This window comes from Ovis canadensis, chromosome 4 (assembly GCF_042477335.2).
Source record: "Ovis canadensis isolate MfBH-ARS-UI-01 breed Bighorn chromosome 4, ARS-UI_OviCan_v2, whole genome shotgun sequence".
NCBI classification, from domain to species: domain Eukaryota; kingdom Metazoa; phylum Chordata; class Mammalia; order Artiodactyla; family Bovidae; genus Ovis; species Ovis canadensis.
In genome coordinates this window covers 95,838,203-95,852,455 of record NC_091248.1, presented here as the reverse complement: position 1 = coordinate 95,852,455, position 14,253 = coordinate 95,838,203, and the positions used below count along the sequence as shown (strand labels likewise).

The following is a 14,253-nucleotide window of genomic DNA, read 5'->3' as shown; positions in this document are numbered from 1 at the left end:
AAGGGAAAAAAATTGTATTAGTTATCTTTACATAGTTTATAAGCACTTAACTATTAATTAGGGATATAGTATTAAAAGTTATTCTTAAAATAGAAAGTTACAGTAATAGCATTTATGAGAATAATTGATAATATTTTCAGCTTTTGTTAATTCATCCACCAAATATTATATTTAGTGCAGGTCTGTGATCTGCCAGGCAGTATTCTAAGGTTCTGAGATACAGCAGTGAGTAACATATTCATGCTCTTCAGCAGATTTATGTTCTAGGTTAGGGAGATATTAAATAAGTAAACAGATTCTCTTTTGTGTTTTGTTTTTTTGTAGTTGAGTCTAGAGACAAATAAGATAAGGGAGATGAGGGGAGGATAGTCTGTTTTGTACTGGGAGGTGAGACAAGGCTTCATTGATAAGGGGAACATTTAAGCAGAGACTTGAATGAAATAAAGGAGTGAGTCATATAGATGTTGGCAGTGAGGGTTTCAGGCAAAGGGACCAGCAAGTGCAAAGGACCTGAGGTGAGACTGCATTGGGCATATTTGCAGGCCTGCAAGGAGGGCTGAAACAGAGTAAATGAAGGGAAATGTAATAGGAAGAAAATCAGAGAGATGGTGGCTAGTAAAGACCTATGGACTGCTCTTAAAGAATTAGGCTTTTACTTTGAGTAAGTTTGTAAGATAATAGAGAGTTTTAAGCAGAGAAATGGTACAATCTGATGTATTTTTAAAAGGATCACTCTAGCTACTACATTGAGAATAGACTGTTGAGTGCAGGGTAGAAGTGGAAGAACAGTTATGAAACTATTGAAATAGTCCAGACTAAAGATGATGGGGACTTGAATTAGGAGTTAGGGTGATAGCAAGCTAGTTGAAAAGTGATAGAATTCTGAAGGTTTTTGAGAAAAGTAGATAAGGTTCTCAGATGGATGGGATGTATCAGAGAAAGACTGGAGTTAAGGATGACTCTAAGGTTTTGGCCTGAGCAATCAGAAAAATTGCTGTTTTCAGAGTTGAGTGAGACTGTGGAAAGATGTTTTGGTGGGGAGAATGTCAAGAGTTTGGATTTGGAATGTCAAGAGTCTAGCTTGAGATCACTATAGATATTTAAGAGGAGATGTAGAGTAATTGCTTGGATCTAATTGTCAGGAGATGTAACATTTTATAGTTATGAACAAATACATGGTATTTGAAACCTGTGTTTGATCATTTATAGAGTGAGTGTAGACAGAAAAAGGAGAGTGTGAGTGTTTGAGCCTGATGCATTCCAAGTAGTAGATGTCTAGGAGATAATGATGAAACAGTGAAGGGGGTTGTGAAGGAATTTTCAGTGAGGTAGGAGGAGAACCTCCAGAGGTGAAGGAAAGAAAGCATTTATTTTCATAGCTGGTTTAGGCAGAAAAGCGTGAAGCATGAAGAGTATATGAACCTGAACTACCTGCATCTTCTAAATTCACCATGCTCGCCCTCACGGCAAAGCCTTTACACACGATGTTCCCATTGCTTGAAACCCTGATCCTCTGCCACACCCAGTGGCTCTCGCTTTGCCCTTTAGAGCTCACGTTGGTTGTCATTGCTTCTGTACAGACATTTTTTCTTGATCCCTGAAGGCTGGGTTGACTGTTATCAATCATATTTTGTATTTGCCACTTTACTTGTCTTTCTCATCCACTATCCTATGGGCTTTTGTTCTTTTCTTTTATTAAAAAAATTATTTATTTATTTGACTACACCAGGTCTTAGTTGTGGCTTGGATCTTCAATCTCTGTTGCGGCATGCAGGATCATAGCTGAGATATGTGGGATCTAGTTCCATGACCAGAGTCCAGCCTGGGCCCCCTACACTGGGAGTGCAGAGTCTTAGCCATTGGACCATCAGGGAAGTCCCTGTCGGCTCTTGTTCTATTCTTGGTTCCAAACACAGTGCAGAGCACGTGGTAGGGAGTTTCTTAAATCAATGAATGAATAATCGGAACTTGACTGAAGAGTTTTTAATAGTTGAAATTTTTTTAGAGTACCACTTTTCAGAGATAAGGGTAAATGGAAAATATTATGTTTACATTTTCTGAAGATGCTTTCAGAGGATAGCCCGGGCTTAGGGCATTGTTGGCCTAGTCTGTCATTTCTTATATAATTTGTCGATAGCACTATATAATGATCATTAATTTAAAGTACCTAAAGAGTCTAACCCTGGAGGAGGAAATGGCAACCCGCTCCGGAATTCTTGCCTGGACAATCCCATGGACAGAGGAGCCTGGTGGGCTATAGACCGTAGCGTTGCAAAGAGTCAGGCAAGACTGAGCGATTGAGCACAGACATACAGAGTCTACACCATGAAGTAAATATTCAGTTGTTGTTAGGTCAGTATGCCTAAGATTTTTCCTTAAGACAGAAAAGTGAAAGTGAAAGTCGCTCCGTTGTGGCCGACTCTTTATGACACTGTGGACTATACAGTCCATGGAATTTTCCAGGCCAGAATACTGGAGTGTGTAGCCTTTCCCTTCTCCAGGGGATCTTCCCAACCCAGGGCTTGAACCCAGGTCTCCGGCATTGCAGGCAAATGCTTTACCAGCTAAGCCACAAGAGAAACCCTAAAATACTGAAGTGGGTAGCCTATCCCTTCTCCAGTGGATCTTCCCAACCCAGGAATCGAACTGGGGTCTCCTGCATTGCAGGCGGATTTTTTACCAACTGAGCTTTCAAAGGAAAGTAGTATATTAAAAACATATTTAAAAAAGGAAACAAGCAAACATTTTACTTCTTATATTTCAGTAAATTTATCTTAAAATTAATACCTGTCTGAAAATCTTGTTTCACTGTAAAAGCTGCAAAAATATTATTTTAAAAATATTTATTACTTGTAAAATTATAATAACTGAAATACCCCTATTTCTCTTCATTCAGGTTAACTGAGATATTGTAATACTTTGACTAGGACATATTACTTCAGTATGAAGTGTGCTTTTCATGGTAAATTATCTTATGTGGTGGTATTTTTATATAAAATAAACATAATTGCAACATTTGGCTGACTGTTATTTTAGATAGGATGAAGAACCCAGTGCCACTAACTTCTCTTCTGACTCAGCACTAGGGATAGGTTCTGTTCATAGCAGATCTTTGCCACTACCTCTGACTCTTTTTCAGATGTACTATTATATAGATGTGTAATCACACTTTTGTTTTTTGTATATCAATACTTATATGAGTGACAGGGTGAGATTTTTCCTTAGACTCTCACAATACAATGGACAGGTTGAGGTCTAAAATATTAAATAGGTGAACTATTATCCGAATTACCCTACTGTTGTAAAAATTCTGCGTAACTACCAAATGCAGAATCTCACATGACAGTAATCTCCTTCTTGTGAATGTGGGTTGGCTGGAATTCAGTTCATCTAGACTTGCTAGGTTGGGTTCCAAGTTGCAGGTCTGCTCCGCACATGAGTTCTTAGACTCCTTACACCAGTGGCTACCAAGTACAAGTTCTCCTTATGGGGAAAGAGCAGAAGAGAACAAAATCTCACAAGCACATTTAAAGCCTCTCTCTGTTCACGTCACTCCTGCTAATATTCCTTTGATCAAGGCAAGTCATCTGGCCAAACCTAACACCAACAGGTGGTTCAGTGTACTATTCCAGTGATAGGAACTACAAAGTCACGTTGAAAAGGGCCTGGATTCTGGGAAGGGTGAAGATTGAGAATAATAAAATATTTCATCACATCACCCAGCTAAATAAAATGTTAATCCCTTTGGAAAGCCTCACACCTTCCCAAAGTTTCACAGCTGTGTCTAACTATGGTTAGAATCAAAAGTTCTTCTGGGCTTGGTTTTGTGACTGGGGAATTTCTCAGTTTTCTTCCAGTTCTCAGATCCTGTATTAACATTTTAGTGTGGCAAAGGGCCTTGGAGATAGATGATATAATCCAGTGCGTGCTAAGTCACTTCAGTCATGTCTGACTCTTTGCAACCCCATGTGCTGTAGCCCACCAAGTTCCTCTGTCCATGGGATTTTCCAGGCAAGAATACTGGAGTGGGTTGCCATTTCCTCCTTCAGGGGTCTTCCCAAGCCAGGGATTGAACCATGTCTCCTGCAGCTCCTGCGCTGCAGACGGGTTCTTTATTGTTGAGCCACCGGGGAAGCCTGATACAGTCTAGTGGTTCTCAGCTAAGGGGAGAATGGGAGTATCATGCTCTTTGCTAACAGGGATGGGCCATGAAGGGGTGGTGTGGAGAGGCAGGTGTGGTCTGAAAAAGCAGCTCTGCTGATTCTATAATCCTCTCCCCACCTCCTGACAGTCATTAGAAAAGCATTCACATGGCTTATTTTCTTTTATTTCCTGATAAGGAAACAGATCCAGAACACCTAAGGGACCTAAGGTCAAACAGCTATTTCACGGAAAATGGGTTTAAATCTCAGGCTCCTTGATTCAGCATTAAGTGCTTCTATGCTTTTTCTATTCAGACATACATCACTGTTAAGTGATGACATGGACTTTGTGACTACAAGACACTGAGCAGCTCTACTTGAGATTATATATTTTTGTTATTCCCTTTTATGTGTTGATCATATTTGCAGTGGTGGAAGTCATGAACGAATCTGCTCATCAGGGAGTCGAAATTTCAACAGGTTCTTTTGGAAGCAACCTTCCTTTGTGAGTCATGAGTTTGTGTGTATATAAAGCAAGGGCCATTTCTCTCTCTCTTTTTTTAGAAGTTTGATATTCTTGGTAATAAATGTTTGTTTTTTATTTCTTAATAAGACTGATTAGGTCAGTCTAATGTTGCACATGTTATTATTGGGATCTTAGACTTGCCCGATGTCTCCCAGCCGTATTGATGTCTTGTCAGTGCTTTCCAAGCACAAATTATCTGTTCTCACTCACATGCTGGCCTTCTTACTGATGAGAGTAATCTTAGACTGGTCGGGAGATTTACTGTAATGCATTCTGACAGTTGTGTGGTTGAGACTGCCTCAGTCTGTGAAATCTGGTCTGCAGGACAAAAATGCTGGGCTGATCACAGGGGAGGAAGGACCTGATTATTTTTATTAGCATGGTCCTCTTAACATCTCAGAAGAAGCTGCATGTGAGCATTAGGGGGCAGTGTTTAAAAAGCTATAATTCACTAGAAATCCCCTTTTGAGAAATCTGTAGTGTTGCCTGTGTACAACTGGGTAGAGAATCACTGAAAGGACATATCTGTATATTTTCAGAAGTTTTTTTTTTTCCAAGGTGACCGTTCTCCACCTCTCTATACGTTTATAAGTATGATAATATTTTCCTTAGCAATTTATTATTTTTTAGTATTGTAAAAATATACTTTTCTTTTCAATTTTTAAATTTTCAATTTTTAAATTGAAATGTAGTTGACATACAGTTTATATTACTTTCAAGTGTGCAGCATAGTGATTTTGTATTTTTATATGATGCAGTTGATCACCCCAATAAGTCTAGTAACCATCTGACATCATATAAAGTTATTGCAAGATTACTGCAATATTCTGATTTTATTCAGTAGAACCTTCTATTCTTCTTAGTGAGTCAGCTAACAGTTTGCAAATTTTGTTTATCTTTTCAAAGAACCAGCTTTTAGTTTCACTGATCTTTTTTTATTGTCTTTTTTGTCTTTATTTCATTTATCCTCTCGGATCTTCCTTCTATGAACTTTGGGATTCATTTGTTCTTTTTCTAATTTCTTTTAAGTGTAAGTTTAAATTGAGATTTTTCTGTTTCTTTTTTTTTGAAGGATATTTATTTTTTAATATAAATTTATTTATTTTAATTGGAGGCTAATTACTTTACAATATTGTATTGGTTTTGCCATACATCAACATGAATCCACCACAGGTGTACAGGTGTTCCCCATCCTGAACCCTCCTCCCACCTTCCCCCCCCTACCATCCTTCTGGGTCATCCCAGTGCACCAGCCCCGAGCCCCCTGCATGTGTATCAGGTGTACCTGAGTATCATGCATCGAACCTGGACTGGTGATTTGTTTCACATACGATATTATACATGTTTCAATGCCCTTCTCTCAAATCATCCCACCCTCGCCCTCTCCCACAGAGTCCAAAAGACTGTTGTATACATCTGTGTCTCTTTTGCTGTCTCACATACAGGGTTATTGTTATCATCTTTCTAAATTCCATATATATGCGTTAGTATACTGTATTGGTGTTTTTCTTTCTGGCTTACTTCACTCTGTATAATAGGCTCCAGTTTCATCCACCTCATCAGAACTGATTCAAATGTATTCTTTTTAACGGCTGAGTAATACTCCATTGTGTATATGTACCATAGCTTTCTTATCCATTCGTCTGCTAATGGACATCTAGGTTGCTTCCATGTCCTGGCTATTTTAAACAGTGCTGCGATGAACATTGGGGTACACGTGTCTCTTTCAATTCTGGTTTCCTCAGTGTGTATGCCAAGCAGTGAGATTGCTGGGTCATAAGGCAGTTCTATTTCCAGTTTTTTAAGGAATCTCCACACTGTTCTCCATAGTGGCTGTGCTAGTTTGCATTCCCACCAACAATGTAAGAGGGTTCCCTTTTCTGCACACCCTCTCCAGCATTTATTGCTTGTAGACTTTTGGATTGCAGCCATTCTGACTGGTGTGAAATGGTACCTCATTGTGGTTTTGATTTGCATTTCTCTGAGTGATGTTGAGCATCTTTTTCATGTGTTTGTTAGCCATCTGTATATCTTCTTTGGAGAAATGTCTATTTAGTTCTTTGGCCCATTTTTTGATTGGGTCATTTATTTTTCTGGAATTGAGCTGCAGGAGTTGCTTGTATATTTTTGAGATTAATTCTTTGTCAGTTGCTTCATTTGCTATTATTTTCTCCTATTCTGAAGGCTGAGCAATTTAATCTTGAGTTTACCTTCTTTCCTTTGTGTCTTCTGAGCATGTTATTAGTTACACAGATTTAGCAATAAGAATGCTGTCTACCACATTTTAAAGTATTTATTTTTTCTTCATGTTAACTTCACTGCTGTTTCTTTCTAAAAGGATAAACATTACATTATGTTATTGACTAGACTGATTTTGTAGTAGGAACATTGTGTATACCCTTTAAATAAAATTTTCAATTTTCTTTTAAGAAAAGTAGTTTGCAAGGTACCTTTTTGATTTTTGAAAACAAGTTGCAACACATGATATACAGAATAATGTTGTTCATATAGAGTTAAAATCATATAAACTATATCTTTCTCAGTATTTTACTCATATGTGATTAGAAATACAAAGATATGCATAGTAATGAAAAATTGTTTAAGAGAATGATTACCCCTGGGGGAGAGATGGGGCACAGGGAAGGGATGCACATGGGACTTCAACTATATTTGTCAAATAAACCAACTGGCAGAATATAAGTACTTGTTATGTTATTTTATACCTTTTTATGTTTGAAATAGCAACAGCCAATGATTCAGAAATGCCCAAATAATTCCCTCCCTCCCTTCCTTTTTCATTCATTTCCTTTGTCTCCTCCCCACCCCCACCACTTCATACATATTTCTTGAGTTTCCATAGATTTCTGTAGAGTGTCCAGGGCAAACAATGCAGGCGCAGTTCATGCCTTTAAGGAGCTTACAGCCTAGTGTCAGAGACACTTCATAAACAAGTGAAAAAGGCAATATATGTACCAACCAGTTATGCTATTATGAAAGATTCAAACAGGGTACTGTGATGGAAATTAACAGATCGGGGGTTGCATAAGTAAATGAGATGGTCAAGGAAAGCCTCTTTGGGGAGGTAACATTTAATAGATGTAAAGTATGAGAAGGAGCCAGCCATGCAAAGAGCCAGGGGATGAACGATTCAGGCAGAGAGAACACCATGTGCAGAGATAGAAAAGATCTAGCTATCTTTAAAGGCCTGAGAGAAGGCCAGTGTGCCTAGAGTACAAACAGTGGGGAACAGCATGCTTGAGAAGGTGCTGCATAGAGGTGTGCGAGTGCCAGGCAGACTGGAAGGGGTTTCCACAGTAGAGGGATATGATTCAAATTCCATCAAAAATCATCTTCAAAAGAGGTAGGAATCAAATACTGATGGACTCATGGAAGAACTTGACTGTAAACATTGGTGTTGAAATAATGTTCATGTTTGAGAGAGTAAGGATTAAGATAAAATTTTCTTTAGATTACTAAAGCCTCCCATGATCTTTCAGAATCAATAACAGAGAATGATGAGCCCAAATGGATATGGCAAATCATCTAGTAACTGCATCCAACATTCATATCATGGCAACGATAATGCAAAACAAAACACTGCTGCTCGTGGATCCTTATGGAGCGAATTAGTTTGTGTGTCTATGTATATTCTCCTCTTTTTCTACATATTCACCACATAGCCATGTCTTTTAAAAAAGAACAAATAGAAGTCTGCCTTCACTCTAAGCCCATAAAAATTTTGAAGGGGAGAAAAACAAGAAGGAAAGGGAGGGAAGCAGGGACGGAGGACAAAAATAGAGAAGGAGAAAAGATGGGAAGAAAGGAGGAAAGGAAGGAGGTAGGGAGGAAGGAATGAATGAAGGAAAGAAGAGACAGAATCAGAACTAAGTTTGATGGAGTAACAATGGGCAAGTTTTTTTAACCTCTAAAAATAATAGTCCAGTTGAGTTCATTAAGCATCTTTCTAGACTGAATAAACAATACAGAGATGACATTAAAAGGAGTCCTCACAGTCAAAGTAATTGGAAACTACTGGTCTAAATTATGAGTGTCTCTGCTGTTCGCCTTCTAACAGGACATATTTTTTCCCCCAGAATTTTAGAGTGTTGTGATCATCTGTCCAACTTTATAGTCAGTGATCCCTAGCAAAAGTGTGGTTTAACATATTTACCATTTCATACCAAACTCATTGTTTAAACAAACAATGACACCGTCTCTGCAGGGGAAGAGAAACTTAGCACATAAATACAAGATTTCAAAACACAGCCTATAAAGTTAGGGACTGAGATTATATTTTGTCTGCAGACATGGACTGACTCCAGAAAGTGACTTTATGCCTTCACTGTATTCTCTAAGGGCGTAACCTTTTTATCTTTAAATGCTTCTTTCTAGCCTTACACACATAACAGATGTGTCCTACAAGTTGGACTCAGTGGCATGTAAGCAGAAACTTTATTCTTTCCTGCCCTACCTCTGTAAACCTGCACTTCTAACTCATTTTCCTTGCTCATGGCTGAAATCCAGGAAAGTCCTACAGATTTTTTTTTCTGGTTATTTTACTTCAAGTATTAAAAGGTCCAGTCCAGTGTAAAATAAAAACTTCAGACTTCTGACTTTTCCCTTTCCCCAAGTTGGGCCTGACTTCCTGGAAACCTGAAGTGTGTGTGTGTGTGTGCACGTGCGTGTGTGTGCATGCGTGCATGTGTGTGCACGCGGGTTTGTTGGAAGAGCATAATCAGTTTCTTCATTCATCCATAATTCTTCTTTTCCCTGTTTCTAGCTGCTGTTGGTGATTCTTTCATTGTCAGGCCTCCTTAGGGAAGAGTAGGTTAATGGGTGCAAATGATGTGGTGCTTGGTGGGGGTAGTTGAACCCTGCATTGGGGCCTACTGTGTGCCTGAAGCTCAGCTGATGGCTCTTTCTTCTGTGGGGAGCTTTGTAGGCTTCTCTTCAGTCCTTGACTTCTTGTGGTCTTCTGTGTATAGAGTCTACCTGTTCAGGTCACTTTTTCCTATAGGCAGCCCTCATGGGTAGAATTCCTTTTTTAATTTTTAAAGTGAAGTATAATTGATTTATGATATTGTTAGTTTTAGGGGTACAGCAGAGTGATTTGATTAAATATATATGATTGGTATACATATTCAGATTCTTCTCCATTATAGGTTAGTACAAGATTCTGAGTATAGTTCCTAGTGTTGAATGGTAGGACTTTGTTGTTTATCCATTCTATATTTGAGTTTGCGTCTGCTAATCCCAAACTCCCAATCCTTTTCTCCCTTACCTCTCTCTCCCTTAGCAACCACAAATCTGTTCTCACGCGAGCCTCTCTGTTTTTTAGATAGGTGCGTTGGGTCATATTTTAGATTCCACATATAAGTGATATCATATGGTATTTGTCTGTCTCTTTCTGGCTTACTTCACTGAGTATGATAATCTCTAGGTCCACCTACTATTGCCGCTAAGTCGCTTCAGTCGTGTCAGACTCTATGTGACCCCATAGACGGCAGCCCACCAGGCTCCCCCGTCCCTGGGATTCTCCAGGCAAGAACACTGGAGTGGGTTGCCATTTCCTTCTCCAATGCATGAAAGTGAAAAGTGAGAGTGAAGTTGCTCCATTGTGTCCGACTCTTAGCGACCCCATGGACTGCAGCCTACCAGGCTCCTCACATGGCAATTCTATTTTTAGTTTTTTGAAGAATCTCCATACTGTTCTCCTGATTGACTGTACCAATTTACATTTCATCAACAGCATAGAAGGGTTCTCTTTTCTCCATGCCCTTTCTAGCATTTGTTATTTGGAGATTTTTAAATGATGGCCATTCTGACTGGTGAGGTGATACATCATTGTAGTTTTGATTTGCATTTTTAAAATAATTAATGATGTTGAGCATCTTTTCATGTGCCTATATGACTGACAACTCTAAGGAAATTCTTGCTAAAGATGTTATTTACCTTTTCACCTTTTCCTCACATGTCCTGAAGTGGATGATAAGCTAAGAATGGTAAAACTGGTTTCATAGTCTTTTAGCTTGACCTGTGTTGGTGTTCTGGAGTTTATGGCATTCTTTTTGGATTTGAAGTCTTAACTAAACTGAAGCAAGAGAGTTCTGTTTGAACATTCTTTAACTCAAAGTGTGTTGAAAAAGTATGTTTTTCAAGTAGTAAAAATAACAGTAAGTAGAAAAAACCCTGAGATATCTGTCTTCAAAATTTTTAAGTATGAAAAGATAATATTCAGTAAGCTAAGAGTGTTTGGACTAATTTTATATATATTTTAAATTATTTAGACCCAAATGAAAAAGTCAATCATTTCCATATTCATAATGTCTAAATAAATATCTTTTCCCAATAGCAAATCCCAACTTAAAGCTGATACTGAATTGTTACTGGGTATAGGGAACATTATGATAATTTTCCTTGAGAATTCTTTGTGAAACCTTGGGATTAAGAAAATCTGCTGAACTGGAACATAGATAAAATGATTCCCCATTATGCTAAAGAGACAAAATCACTCTTCTTAAAAGATTTCTGCTGAGTGTAATTAGGGATGTGCAGTGAGCACCATCTCATGACAGTTTTATATATAAATATGTGTTTGAGCTTCTCCAGTTCTCAGACACTTCCATTTTCCTTGAACGGTTGATTGATAACAGAGAAACCCATGATCTGAAAAGGAACTTGAACTGTTTTCTCAATGGTTTAAAATTCCAAAAGCAAAGAGATAGCCTGGACCTAGAAATATGGTATAAATCTAGGGTCAGTTAGTTTTACCTTTGCTCTCTGATTTCTCATGCGTGGATCTATTGGTTTCCAGTTTAAAGAACCACTTGAGGCCAAAGACCAACAGAAAGAAGGGAAGACGATGACACTGTTAGTATCAAAGCAGCAGTTATTAAAAAAAAACTTCATAGATTGAATGCTTCATAGATCGTGCCAGATAAACATGCCAAGACTTAGCCACAATCTCAAAATCCTGTCATCAGAACTAAATTGTTTCCCCTTATGGTAATAGGTCTGGGATATAAACCCACAAATTAAACAAGCAATGCTAGATAGGAAGAAATGTTATACTTAAAAGGATGAAAGAAATGAATGTTAGATAAAATTTAGATAGCATTTATTTCATGAATGCTAATGATTTTTTTCATTCTTTGGATGGCCTTCCAGCCAGCATTAGTGCATTACTACAACTTTCAGCCCTTATTTGAACCAGATTAACTTCACAAAGGTCAAAGTATGCTGAGTAAGTAATAGTCACGCACCCTGAAAGATAAGGGATGTTGATATTAATAGAATATCAGATTGTGGAATCAGTGAATCTTTTTTTACAAATAACATAAAATTCACAAAAGTTTATCAAGTGAAAAATACCAAAGTTTAAAAAAATTGGTAAATATTTGGTTATAAGAAAGACCGTCTGACAGTCTGATTAAAAAATGGGTCAAGGATGTGAACAGACATTTCTACAGAGAGAATATACACATTGCCAATGAGCACATGAAAAGATACTCAGCATTGCTAGTTATTAGGGAAATAAAAATCAAAACCATAATGAGATACCACCTCACACCCACTGGGATGACTACTATCACTACTAACACTGTTGGTAAGGATGTGGAGAAATTGGAACCCTTGTGCACTGTTGGTGGTAATGTGAAATGGTGTAAGCCACATTGGATGTTTCTCAAAAAATTAAACATAGAATTACTGTGTAATCTAGTGATTCCATTTTTGGTTATATATCCAGAAGAATATAAAGCAGATACTTGAACAGATATTTGCATCATGTTCTTAGCGGCATTATTCAGAAATAGTCAAAAGTGCAAACAACCTGTGTCCCTCAGTGGATGAAAGGATAAATAAAATGTGGTATATGTTCATTGGGATATTACTTAGCCTTAAAAAGCAAGGCAATTTTGACATATACTACAACATAGAAGAACCTTGAAGATGTTATGCTAAGTGAAATAAGCCAGTCACAAGAGGACAAATACTGTATGACTCCACTTACATGAGGTTTCTAGAGTAGTCAAATTCATAGAGAAAGACAGTAGATGATGATTGTTAGGGGCTTGGGGGAAGGGAAAATGGGGAGTTACTGTTTAATGGATGCAGAGCCTCAGTTTAGGAAGATGAAAAAACTTTAGAGATGAATAGTAGTGATAGTTATACCACAATGTGAATGCCACTGTACCATATACTTAAAAATGGTTAAATTGGTAAATTTTATGTTATGTGTACTTTATCATGACTAAAAAAACTTAAATGAAATAATACATAAAAATAATGCAAAGAAATAGAGGGAAAAAATAGAATGGAAAAGACTACAGATCTTTCAAGAAAATTGGAGACACCAAGGGAACATTTCATGCAAAGATGGGCACAATAAAGGACAGAAACGGTATGGACCTAACATACTGCTGCTGCTGCTAAATCACGTTAGTCATGTCCAACTCTGTGTGACCCCATAAACAGCAGCCCACGTGGCTCCCCCATCCCTGGGATTCTCCAGGCAAGAACACTGCAGTGGGTTGCCATTTCCTTCTCCAATGCATGAAAGTGAAAAGTGAAAGTGAACTTGCTCAGTCGTGTCTGACTCTTCGCGACCCCATGGACTGCAGCCTACCAGGCTCCTACACCCATGGGATTTTCCAGGCAAGAGTACTAGAGCAGGTTGCCATTGCCTTCTCCAGGACCTAACATAAGCAGAATAGATTAAGAAGAGGAGGCTAGAATACATCTGTTGGATCATAAAGAAAGTAAGGAAATTCCAGAAAATCATCTGCTTCTGCTTCATTGACTGTGTTAAAGCTTTTGACTGTCTGGGTCACAACTAACTGGAAGATTCTTCAAGAGATGGGAGTACCAGACCATCTTACCTGCCTCCTGAAAAACCTGTAAGCAGGTCAAGAAGCAATAGTTAGAACTGGACATGGAACAACAGACTGGTTCAAAACTGGGGAAAAGAGTATATCATGACTGTGTATTATCACCCTGCTTACTTACATATGCAGAGTACAAGGTAAATGCTGGGCTGGATGAATCCCAAGCTGGAATCAAGATTGCCAGGAGATAGATCAACAACCTCAGATAAGCAGATGATGTTACCCTAATGGCAGAAAGCAAAGAGGAACTAAAGAGCCTCTCGATGAGAATGAAAAAGGAGAGCTGAAAAAACTGACTTAAACTCAGCATTCAAAAAACAAAGATCATAGCATCTGGTCCAATCACTTCATAGCAAATAGATGGGGAAACAATGGAAACAGTGGCAGATTTTATTTTCTTGGGCTCCAAAATCACTGTGGATAGTGACTAGCCATGAAATGAAAAGACACTTACCCTTTGGAAGAACCTAGTTCAGTTCAGTTGCTCAGTCATGTCAGACTCTGTGACCCCATAAACGACAGCACACCAGGCCTCCCTGACCATCACTAACTCCCAGAGTCCACCGAAACCCATGTCCCTTGAGTTGGTGATGCCATCCAACCATCTCATCCTCTGTTGTCCCCTTCTCCTCCTGCCTTCAATCTCTCCCAGCATCACGGTCTTTTCCAATGAGTCAGCTCTTCCCACGAGGTGATCAAA

General features: G+C 38.4%; 1 protein-coding gene across 10 annotated transcripts in view; it reads left to right on the top strand.

The window, feature by feature from the left end:
- Positions 1–14,253, top strand: part of SUGCT (succinyl-CoA:glutarate-CoA transferase) — a 768,395-nt gene that overhangs the window by 27,555 nt on the left and 726,587 nt on the right. The window lies entirely within an intron of this gene.